Here is an 11,518-nt window from a genome sequence, read left to right as displayed (position 1 = left end):
AAAACTTGAAATCAGGTAACGTGATGCTGCCAGTTTTGTTTTTGTTTTTCAACATTTCCTTAGCAATTCGTGGTCTCTTCTGATTCCATACAAATTTTAAGATTATTTTTTCCAGCTCTTTGAAAAATTCTGGTGGAATTTTGATCAGAATGGCATTAAAAGTATAGATTGCTCTAGGCAGTATAGACATTTTAACAATGCTTATTCTTCCAATCCAAGGGCATGGAATGGTCTTCCATCTTTTTGTATCTTCTTCAATTTCTTTCATGAGTGTTCTGTAGTTCCTCAAGTATAGATCCTTTACGTCTTTGGTTAGGTTTATTCCCAGGTATCTTATGGTTCTTATTGCTATTGTAAATGGAATCGATTCTCTAATTTCCTTTTCTGTATTTTCATTGTTAGTGTATAAGAAAGCCACTGATTTCTATACATTGACTTTGTATCCTGCCACATTACTGAATTGCTGTATGAGTTCTAGTAGTTTGGGTATGGTTTTTCTTACAGAAAAATGCGAAGCAGCATTTCAGGGTCATAGATGAAGAACAGCAGATGTCTAGAAGGCATAACTCTCACAGGCAGAAAATGGAAGCAATACCGAAGTTCATGAAAGATGACTTGTTTAATGAAAAGACCTGCTCATGGTGATCAAAATCCTCCCAAAAAACAAGAGCCCAGGACCTGACAGATTCCCTGGGGAATTCTACCAAACTTTCAAAGAAGAAATAACACCAATTCTCCTGAAGCTGTTCCAAAAAATTGAAGCAGAAGGACAACTTCCAGACTCTTTTTATGAAGCCAGCATTACCCTGATCCCCAAACCAGGCAAAGACCCTACCAAAAAGGAGAATTTCAGACCAATATCACTGATGAATATGGATGCAAAGATTCTCAACAAGATCCTAGCAAACAGGATCCAGCAGCACATTCAAAAGATTATCCACCATGACCAGGTGGGATTCATCCCTGGGTTGCAAGGTTGGTTCAACATTCGCAAATCAATCAGTGTGATAGAACACATCAATAAGAGAAGAGAGAAGAACCACATGGTCCTCTCAATTGATGCAGAAAAAGCATTTGACAAAATCCAGCATCCGTTCCTGATGAAAACGCTTCAAAGTATAGGGATAGAGGGAACATTCCTGAACTTCATAAAATCTATCTATGAAAGACCCACAGCAAATATCATCTTCAATGGGAAAAAGCTTGCAGCCTTCCCGTTGAGATCAGGAACACAACAAGGATGCCCACTCTCACCACTCTTGTTCAACATAGTATTAGAAGTTCTAGCAATGGCAATCAGACAACAAAGAGAAATAAAAGGTATCCAAATTGGCAAGGAAGAAGTCAAACTCTCTCTCTTCGCAGATGACATGATTCTTTATATGGAAAACCCTAAAGACTCCACCCCCAAACTACTAGAACTCATACAGCAATTCAGGAACATGGCAGGATACAAAGTCAATGTACAGAAATCAGTGGCTTTCTTATACACCAACAATGAAAATACAGAAAGGGAAATTAGAGAATCGATTCCATTTACTATAGCACCAAGAACCATAAGATACCTGGGCATAAACCTAACCAAAGAAGTAAAGGACCTATACTCGAGGAACTACAGAACACTCATGAAAGAAATTGAAGAAGACACAAAAAGATGGAAGACTGTTCCATGCTCTTGGATTGGAAGAATAAACATTGTTAAAATGTCTATACTGCCTAGAGCAATCTATACTTTTAATGCCATTCTGATCAAAATTCCACCAATATTTTTCAAAGAGCTGGAGCAAATAATCCTAAAATTTGTATGGAGCCAGAAGAGACCCCGAATTGCTAAGGAAATGTTGAAAAACAAAAACAAAACTGGCGGCATCACGTTACCCGATTTCAAGCTTTACTACAAAGCTGTGATCACCAAGACAGCGTGGTACTGGCATAAAAACAGACACATAGACCAGTGGAACAGAGTGGAGAGCCCAGATATGGACCCTCAACTCTATGGTCAAATAATCTTCGACAAAACAGGAAAAAATATCCAATGGAAAAAAGACAGTCTCTTCAATAAATGGTGCTGGGAAAACTGGACAGCGATATGTAGAAGAATGAAACTCGACCATTCTCTTACACCGTACACAAAGATAAACTCAAAATGGATAAAAGACCTCAATGTGAGACAGGAATCTATCAGAATCCTAGAGGAGATCATAGGCAGTCATCTCTTCGATATCAGCCACAGCAACTTCTTTCAAGATATGTCTCCAAAGGCCAAGGAAACAAAAGCGAAAATGAACTTTTGGGACTTCCTCAAGATCAAAAGCTTCTGCACAGCAAAGGAAACAGTCAACAAAACAAAGAGGCAACCCACGGAATGGGAGAAGATATTTGCAAATGACAGTACAGACAAAAGGTTGATATCCAGGATCTATAAAGAACTTCTCAAACTCAACACACACAAAACAGATAATCATATCAAAAAATGGGCAGAAGATATGAACAGACACTTCTCCAACGAAGACATACAAATGGCTATCAGACACATGGAAAAATGTTCATCACTAGCCATCAGGGAGATTCACATTAAAACCACATTGAGATACCACCTAACACCAGTTAGAATGGCCAAAATTAGCAAGACAGGAAACAACGTGTGTTGGAGAGGATGTGGAGAAAGGGGAACCCTCTTACACTGTTGGTGGGAATGCAAGTTAGTGCAGCCACTTTGGAGAACAGTGTGGAGATTCCTCAAGAAATTAAAAATAGAGCTTCCCTATGACCCTGCAATTGCACTGCTGGGTATTTACCCCAAAGATACAGATGTAGTGAAAAGAAGGGCCATTTGTACCCCAATGTTTATTGCAGCAATGGCTACGGTCGCCAAACTGTGGAAAGAACCAAGATGCCCTTCAACGGATGAATGGATAAGGAAGATGTGGTCCATATACACAATGGAGTATTATGCCTCCATCAGAAAGGACGAATACCCAACTTTTGTAGCAACATGGACGGGACTGGAAGAGATTATGCTGAGCGAAATAAGTCAAGCAGAGAGAGTCAAGTATCATATGGTCTCACTTATTTGTGGAGCATAACAAATAACATGGAGGACATGGGGAGATGGAGAGGAGAGGGAGTTGAGGGAAACTGGAAGGGGAGATGAACCATGAGAGACTATGGACTCTGAAAAACAACCAGAGGGTTATGAAGGGGGGGCGGGGGGGGTGGGGGGGGTGGGAGGTTGAGGAACCAGGTGGTGGGTAATAGGGAGGGCACGTACTGCATGGAGCACTGGGTGTGATGCCAAAACAATAAACACTGTTATGCTGTAAATAAACAAATAAAAATAAATATTAAAAAAAAAAAAAGAAAAGACCTGCTCATGGATAGCAGTTCTCTGTACTGGAAAACTTTAACTCTTCCTTAATTAATCTTCTTCTTTTTTTTTTTAAGATTTTATTTATTTATTTGACAGACGGAGATCACAAGTAGGCAGAGAAGCAGGCAAAGAGAGTGAGAGTTGGAAGCAGGCTCCCCGCTGAGCAGAGAGCCTGATGCGGGGCTCGATCCCAGGATCCTGGGATCATGACCTGAGCCGAAAGCAGAGGCTTTAACCCACTGAGCCACCCAGGCACCCCCTTAATTAATCTTCTTAAATTGAATCTTGTTAAAAATAATAATAACATTTGTTTTATATCTCAACTATTTTAAATTTACTTTAACTCTTATAGAACACATTTGTTTTATATATGTTAACACATACATCATGAGATGAGCAGTCTCTCATTACTATTCCTTTTCAGATTAATGCCTATTCTTCCATATTACCTTTCAAAAACAAGTTTAAAATAAAATATTAAGTTTACATTGAAATATGATAAATAAGTTTAACTTTAAACAAAGTTGATAAGTTAAAAGCAGTTGAGAATAGTTTAGTCACAAAACAAGTAATGTATTATTTTTAGGAGATGCACTTTAGGATTCATTTAGGAAGGTTTTTTTTTTTAAGGTTTATTTATTTTGAGGGAGACAGAGAGAGCGTGAGGATTACAAATGGCGGGAGGGGCAGACAGGGAGAAGCCGACTCTCCACTGAGCAGTGTACCTAATGTGGGGTTCAGTTCCAGGACCCTGGGATCACGACCTGAGCTGAGGACAGATGTTTAACTGACTGAGCTATCCAGACATTTGTAATTTAGGAAGCTTTCTAGTAATAAGAACTGTTATCCATGGGTGGGTCTTTTCATTCAACAAGTCATCTTTCATGACCTCGGATACTGCTTCCGTTTTCTGTCTGTGTAACTCATCCCTTCTAGATATCTGCTGTTCTTCATCCATGACTCTTAAAATGCTGTTTGGCACTTTTGCTGTAATAAAAAAACATTGCTTGGTTGCCTGGCTCAGTGGGTTAAAGCCTCTGCTTTTGGTTCGGGTCATGATCCCAGTATCCTGGGATTGAGCCCCACATGGGGCTCTCTGCTCAGCAGGGAGCTTGCTTCCCCACCCTCCCTGGCCCTGCCTGCCTCTCTGCCTACTTGTGATCTCTGTCTATCAAACAAATAAATAAAATCTTTAAAAAAAAAAGAAAAACATCTCTTTCAGGAAGTGTGTGACTGAAGTCTTTGTTGAGCATCTGTGTAGCCATCTGCAAACCCCTGTACAATGAAATCATTATGAGTGGCAGGGATATGGTTTCCTCTTTCAGGTAACATGTACTAGATAGAGGCTTTGTCCTTGCAACCATGTAGGTCCTCTTCACAGTATGGCTGCCTGTGTTTGGCTCCACCATCATAGACCATTTGTGCTTGACAAAAACCTTTGGCTGAAACTCATCTGCATGGGCATTCATACCCTTGTTGTCTCTGTTGCTGTCAAAAGTGGGTTCATCTGCCTGTGAAAATTTTCCTCTTGATAGTCTCCTAGTTGGTTATCATATGCTCATGGAGGACCTGTAGTTTGGAGGGGAGACACAAAGCTGTGTCCACCTGTGTCTCTCATGTCAGTGTGGTGGTTATAATATTGCATCCTGAATATTTGTATATTTGCACCCAATCACCACCTTATGCACAGATCAAGCTGTGACTGTGTTGTACAGCATGGTAATTCCCTTGTTGCTGGGTTGCTTGTTGCTGAATGTTGCACATTCAGAAATTTGGAAGTGAAAATGCCATGAGGAAGTTCTGGGGTAAAACAGGTAACTTTGAGAGATATCCACCACTTTATACAAGAAATTTGTATATTAAATAGAATAGAGAAAAGAAGGTAATTGGTACAGAGGCACATGATCACTATTTGTCCAAAGTATGTCTATTTTGACATATAAGCCCTTTAAGGAAAGGTCCAGGGAGGAAATCATTTACCATTATACAGATATCCTATTTCAGTTTATGTTTTTTCCAGTTGATGGTCAATGTTCAGTGTGCTGGGAGAATTAGTTAGAGTTCCTTTACAAAGCAGATTGTGAAGACACAGATCTGGAGATTTTAATTTACTGGTTTTGTTGTTTGGTGACATACCTACTTTTTATATAGGTTTATGTTTAAAGACAATGATATGTGATATACTCTAGCCATTGTGCTGTAGTTTATGCTGACAGTGCATGTATTAATGAAGTGAACTTAGTTTTTATTTTTATTTATTTTTATTTTTTTAAAGATAGTGTTTATTTACTTATTTGACAGACAGAGATCACAAGTAGGCAAGAGTCAGGAAGAGAGAGAAGGAAAAGCAGGACCCCCACTGAGCAGAGAGCCCGATGTGGGGCTCAGTCCCAGGACCCTGGGATCATGACCTCAGCCGAAGGCAGAGGCTTAACCCACTGAGCCACCCAGGAGCCCCTCAACTTAGTTTTTAAATGTAGTTTCTAATTTGTAGTAAAGTCCAAATAACAAAAATTGAAGTTTTAATCATTTATATTAGCAAAGTTTCAGTGGCATTGAGTCAATTCACATTGATATGATTAAGTAAGTTATTTGACATTTGTAATGTGGACACCAGCACCATCTGTCACCAGAGCTTTTTCATCTTCCCAAAGTGAAATTCCACACTCATTAGACATTGATTTCACATTCCTTCTCTTTGGGCCTTAGCAAACACTGTTGTTTTTTTTTTTTTTTAATTTTTGTATCATTGATTTCTCCTCTAATCTTTATTATTTCTCTTCTCCTGCTGGATTTAAGCTTTATTGCTATTGTTTCTAGCTCTTTTAGCTGTAAGGTTATGTTTTTGAGACTTTTTTTGCTCCTTGTAGAAGGCCTGTATTGCTACATACTTCCCTCTTAGGACCACCTTTGCTGGCTTCCAAAGGTTTTGAACTGTTGTGTTTTCAGTTTCATTTGCTTCCATGTATTTATTTAATTCTTCTTTAATTTCCTGGTTGTCCTATTTGTTCTTCAGTAGAATGCTCTTTGATCTCCATGTATTTGTGGTCTTTCCAAATATCTTCTTGTGGTTGACTTCTAGTTTTCTAGCACTATGGTCTGAAAATATGCATTGTATGACCTCAGTCCTATTGTATCAGTTGAGGCCTGATTCGTGACCTGGTATGTGATTTATTCAGGAGAATGATGCATATGCACTTGAGAAGAATGTGTATTCTTCTGCTTTAAGATGGAATGCTCTGAATATATCTGTGATACCCATCTGGTCCAGTGTGTCATTCAAGGCCCCTTAGTTTCCTTGTTGATCTTCTGCTTAGATGATCCTTCCTTTACTGTGAATTGGGTGTTAAAGTCCCCTGCTATTACTGTATTATCATCAGTGAGTTCTTTAATTTTGTTATTAATTTGTTTACATATTTGGCTGTTCCTAAGGTGGAGGCATAAATATTTAGAATCATTACATCTTCTTGTTGGATACACCCCTTTAGTGTGGTGTAGTGTCATTGTTGTCTTGTTACTGTCTTTGGTTTAAAATCTATTTGCCTCATATAAGGGTGGCTACTTCAGCTTTCTTTTGATATCCATTAGCATGTGAATAGTTCTCTGCCTCTTCACTTTGAATCAGGAAGTGTCTTTAGGTCTAAGATGAGTCTCTTGTAAACAGTATATATATGGGTCTTATGGGTTTTTTTGTTTGTTTGTTTTGTTTTGTTTTTAATCCATATGACACTTTATGTCTTTTGTTTGGAGCATTTACTCCATTTACATTCAGAGTAATTTTTGATAGGTGTGTATTATGCTATTTTATGTTTTATTTTGTCATTGTTTATGGAATTTCTTCATTTCTCTAGTTTTTGTCTCTTTTGGTCTTTCTTTCCCAGTCAAAGTGTCCCCTTTAGTATTTCTCACATGCTGGTTTAGTGGTCATTAACTGCTTTGGTGTTTGTCTGGGAAACTCTTTATCTCTTCTTCTGTTTTGAATGATTACCTTGCTGGATAGAATATTCATGGCTGCAGATTTTCTCCATTCAGTACTTTGAATATACCATTTCCCTCTCTTCTGTCTTGCCAACTTTCTGTGGAGAGCACTGCTGTTAACTTATTGACCCACCAATTGTCAGTTAGGGACTTCTTTTGTCTCATTGCTTTTAGGATTAATCTTTATCTCAATATTTTGCAAATTTAACTGCAATATCTTGGTGTTGGCCTGCTTTTGTTTAGATAGAGGTTCTCTGTGTCTTCTGACTTTGGCTGTCTGTTTCATTCTCTAGATTAGGGAACTTTTCAGGCATAATCCTCTCAAATAAACCTTCTGTTACCTTTCTTTCGTTCCTTCTTCTGGGACTCATATGATATGAATGCTGTGTTTGATGGAGTCTCTGAATTCCTTGTCTATGCTCATGATCCAAACATTTTTCTTTTCCTTCTTTTATTGTTTCATTATCTTCCATAATTCTGTCTTCTATATCATTTGTTCATGTCTCTGCTTCTTCCATTCTTGTGGTCATTACATGCAGTCAGTTGTGAATCTCAGTTATTGCATTTTCCATTTCAGCCCGATGGTTAATTAGCTCTTTTATCTCTGTGGTAAGGGTCTCCCTGATGTCTTCTATGCTTTTCTCTAAGCCCAGCTTGTATCCTTATTATTATTGCTTTAAAGTATGCATCAGGCCTATTACTCATATCTGTTTTGATTAGATCCCTGACTGTGATCTTTTCTTGTTCTTTTTTTGGAGAAATGCCTATTGAAGTCCTTTGCTCATTTTTAATCAGGGTTTTTTTTTTATTTTTTATGTGTGTTTTTGAGATGCATGTTTGTTATGTATTCTGGATATAAGCAGATTATCAAATAAATAAATTTCAGATATCTTTTCTCATTTGTGGAATGCCTTTTTCTCTGTTCATAGTGTGTTTTGATGTAGAAAAGTTCTTCAATGTGATAAAGTAAAATTAATGTGTTTTTTTCATTTCTTGTCTGTGGTTTTGGTGTCCTACCCAGGAAATCCAAAGTTATGAAGTTTTCTTCTAAGAGTTTTATAGTTCTAGGTGGTGGTTTAGGTCTCTGATCCATTTTGATTCAATTTTTGTGTATGATGTATGTGATTAAGGGCTGAACTTCATTCTTTTGCATGTGGATATCCAGTTTCATGGTACTATTTTTGGAATCATCTGTCCTTTCCCAATGAATGCTCTGTCACTTGTGAAAATCATTTGGACACACAGGCAAAGGTTTATCTCTAGGATCTGTGTTTTATTCCATTGTTGTGTCTGCCTTTATGCCAGTATCACAGAGTTTTGATTACTGTACCTTTGTAGTTTGTTTTAGAACCAGGAAGTCCGCCGGTTGTTTGTTACCCCAGGGTGATTTGGCTGCTTGGCATGCCTTGAGTTTCCACCTGAATTTTAGGATAGATTTTTCTATTTCTGCAAAAAACATTTCTTTTTTATTTTAGTGGGAATTTTTTGAATCTGTAGATTTCTTTAGCTAACACTACAACTTAGTAGCATGAACCATATAAATTCACAAGTATCTTTCCTCCCTTTTATTTGTGTCTTCTAGAATATCTTTCAACAACACTGTGCAGTTTTTCAGTGTAGAAGAATTTTGGGTCCTTGCTTAAGCTTATTCTTAAGTATTTTGTTCTTTTTGATGTTCTAGTAAAAGAAATTATTTTCTTAATCCTCTATGGACTATTATTAAATGGTTGCACAGAAATTCAATATATTTTCATGATTAAAAAAAAACTTCTCAACAAATTGGGTATGGAAGGAATGTACTTCAATACCATAGTGGTCATATATCACAGAGCCACAACTAACATCACACTCAGCAGGGAAAGGTTGAAAGCTTTTCCACTATAATCAAGGAAAAGATCAGAATGTCCCTACTCACCACTCCATTTCACAATAACATTGGAATAAAAATTCCTATGAAATTGTTAGCCTTTTCTACATATAGGTCATGGCATTAGTGAAGTGAGAATGTTCACTTAATTTGACTACCTAAAATAGTGTTTCTGATGGTAGCTACTAGATTTACATCTCAGCTTTAACATGACTTTTGAAGAAAGGCCTTCCCTGGTCACCTTTTCCATAGCAGAAATCTCCCTGAGTATACTTTGTTTGCTCTGTTATTAGCCATAGTGAAGACTATATTTAGTTTAGTAAATTGTCCCCTTATTTACTGTCTGATTCTATTATAAGAATATAAGGTCCATGCATAAAGGAACTTCTACATAATTTTCCTATTTCTTTAATTACTGTATCCCCATTCATAGCATGGTTTCTGGCAGTAGATTGGAGCTCCAAATTAAAGAAATTAATAGTTTAATAGTTATTTTATATATAAACATATATCTAGAACATCTAACCACAGTTTAAGGCAGGATAAATTTACTATTAAATCAAAGGAAAGAAAAACTTACTATGACAAGTGGGGAAATACATGAAAAACTTTTTCCCTAACACAGTATGACTGGGCTAAAATTTTATTCTTGACTGGCAGGAGTCTTACAATGGTTCTAAAGCTATTTTTTTATGTTACATCTTTCTGACCCTAATTATGAGATTCAGCCTCCTAGTATCTTTATATAGATATTTTTTAAAGTTTTTTTGTGGAAATTCCCAGTGAATTTAATTAAGGAAGAATCAGTCTTGGACACTTTCCAATTCGAGGACTTAATGAGGAATGTGGCTAGAAGGGATAATATGCCCAATGTTTTTTGCTCATATTGGGAAGAATATGCTATGCTCCTAAAACCTGATACACATTTTTGAGGAGGTTTCTGTTAGGTTTAAAGCATTATCTAATGAAAAACACAAGAATGTTTCTTAAAAATACCAGATCAGCCAATCCGAGCTGAGCAAAAGGATGGAGTAAAGATGAATAAAGAGTTGAATAATATTTTCTGATTTAGAAATCAGTATGAAAGAAATTACTTGAGAAAAAGTCTCCGTTGGAAATGTCTGGTGGCTATCTTTTTATGTAAGGATAAGATTTCCTTGTCTTTTTGATAAATTATCCAAAATTTTTGTGCTAAATCTTTGTTTTTCTCTGTGGAACCTGGAATTCTTAGGAAGTAATCTACAATATAAATAAAAGCAACCTTCTGAATAACCATAAGTCTCCACAGAGAGAATGGACAATTGAATGAAATAAAATATGTCCTCAAATAACAATGCAGCTTTCTGTCCACTCTTGTCAAACTAGATGACAAAAGAATTCTAGGTTCATGTGAATGAGTAAAAAGTGTTCCTTCAGATTGTGGACTTGTCTTCCTAAGGTAAGACTAACAGTAAGTAGTGGAAACCAGGCTTTGCAATTGTGTGAGTATCTATTATGTAAAAGTTAGATCACTTTGAGATAAAGCACAATTGGGTTCTAATTCTAGTTTCTAAAACACCACTTCAAAATGGGTGAACTTGGGAAAAAATAGATGTTCAGAATCTCAGTTTGTTCAGCTGTGGAATGGGGATTATAGTTTCTGTTACTGTAAATATGAAATGTGATTCATTAAGTTGTGAGTGAGTGAGTAGAATCCACTGTAGATGTTGTGAGCAGTGGACTGATCAGATCAGTATAAGATTTAAAAAGGATCACTTGGGCTGTGTTAAGAAAAAATAAAAATTAGTGGAGGCCAGAATGAAAGGGAAGAGACAATGCAGATGTCTAGTATGGTGGGCCAGAAGTGGGGAGAGAAGGGAAATAACCAACTTTGTGATCTATTTCAAATGGGGCTAATAAGATTTGTTAAAGGTATCAATATGGGATATGAGATCAAGAAAGGCATGAAAGGCACGGTGATATTCTTGTCTGGGAAATGATTTGGAAGGTGGTACCATTTAGTCAGATGGTAAACACCTACATTTGTTGCTGAAAATTAGAAATTTAGTTTTATAATTTCTGAATTGATATCCAATTGGAGAAGTTCAGAGTTGGAGACGCTGCATATATGAAGTTTAAAAATTAAAGGAGAGACAACATTGAACAGGTTCCACATTTACTGGTCAAGGAAAGAGGGCATATCCAACCAGAGACCCTAAGAAAGAGGTCTCAGTGAGGGAAGACACAATCCAGGGCAGTGACCATCTATTCCTAATTTGTTCCACTCACTTTGAATATGTCAGTTACCCTAAATGGGTCTCAAG

Source organism: Meles meles, chromosome 8 (genome assembly GCF_922984935.1).
Source record: "Meles meles chromosome 8, mMelMel3.1 paternal haplotype, whole genome shotgun sequence".
Classification (NCBI taxonomy): domain Eukaryota; kingdom Metazoa; phylum Chordata; class Mammalia; order Carnivora; family Mustelidae; genus Meles; species Meles meles.
The sequence above is the reverse complement of the archived record's forward strand: the minus strand, read 5'-3'. Positions refer to the sequence as shown.